A 1199-nucleotide genomic window follows, 5' to 3' on the forward strand; every position below is an offset into this window, starting at 1 on the left:
AGTATCACATCCCTTCTGGCAGGGCTGTCTATTACTTGGCACAGGAAGTTACCCTCCATGCACTCCAGGAGTCTCCTGGATTGCCTACAGCTCACCGTACTACTTTTCCAGCAGATGACGGGGTGATTGAAGTCCTCCAGGACGAGAGCCTGTGAGTGTGATGGCTTGAGATGTTTTGAGAGTTACCAAAGGACAAATTGTGTCAGGCTTGAGATATTCTCAATGCTGACAATTGAAACAGAGGGACTTGCAAGGGAGTATTCTGTACTGCCTCTTTGCTTATAAGCACTGAGGTGTTTGCTTATAGGCACCATTGGAGACAGGATACTGTCCTGGATAGGCCTGAATGTGCTTATTGCCAGGTAGTACCTTTTGGATAGACTTCACACAGTTGCTTTATCACTGTTGCATGATTTTCTTCTCTGTGTGGGCTTCAATTTGCTGAAGTTTTCTCTGCCTTCTGTGTAAGCTGGTCTAGACTCCCTCTGTAGGTAACAGAAAGCAATAGCCAGGATGAGTTACCTTCTGGAGACGCCTATTGCTCCTCTGACCACTGAGAATAGACAGATTTTCTTGATGACTTGTATGTCCTCTGTCTGGTGACCAACAGCCATTCAGGGTGCCGGGGAATTTGACTTGATCTGCCACTGGTGCGAAGCCTGCAGCCCCTAGGCAGCTGTTAGGATAACTGAATGACTAAAGAAGTTATTGCATGTTGTACTGTCTAAACCCCTCATTTCTTGAGAGATGTACTTTTTTTTCCCTAATACAATGTGTTTCGGTCCTTAATAAGTATCTCTGGGTATTGCTGTTAATGAATCAGCTTTGACTTTCTGGTGAATTTCAGAGAAAAGCTGCTAGACTTCAGCATGTTATCTGCTTCTTTTGAATGGTAAGACGTGTTTTATTTAACAGTGTTCCAGATCTAGGTATTTCTAGAGAGTCAAAATAAACAAATCATACAATTTCTTTTTTTCTCCATTGCAAGAATATTTATTTTGAATCGGTATCTGTCATACTAGCAAGAACCTTGGATTTCGTACGTTTTAATGAGGTCTTCTATCTTGCTTTAGAAATCTGCAACATACCCTAATTTTGGAGTGACTCAAACTGAGCACCATTTGTAATTAGAATGAGACCTCTCATGGGAATGAATTAAAACTGCCCTCGTGTCCAGAGTTATTGTCAATGATTCCTGC

Source organism: Phaethon lepturus, unplaced genomic scaffold (assembly GCF_000687285.1).
Source record: "Phaethon lepturus isolate BGI_N335 unplaced genomic scaffold, ASM68728v1 scaffold613, whole genome shotgun sequence".
NCBI lineage: Eukaryota > Metazoa > Chordata > Aves > Phaethontiformes > Phaethontidae > Phaethon > Phaethon lepturus.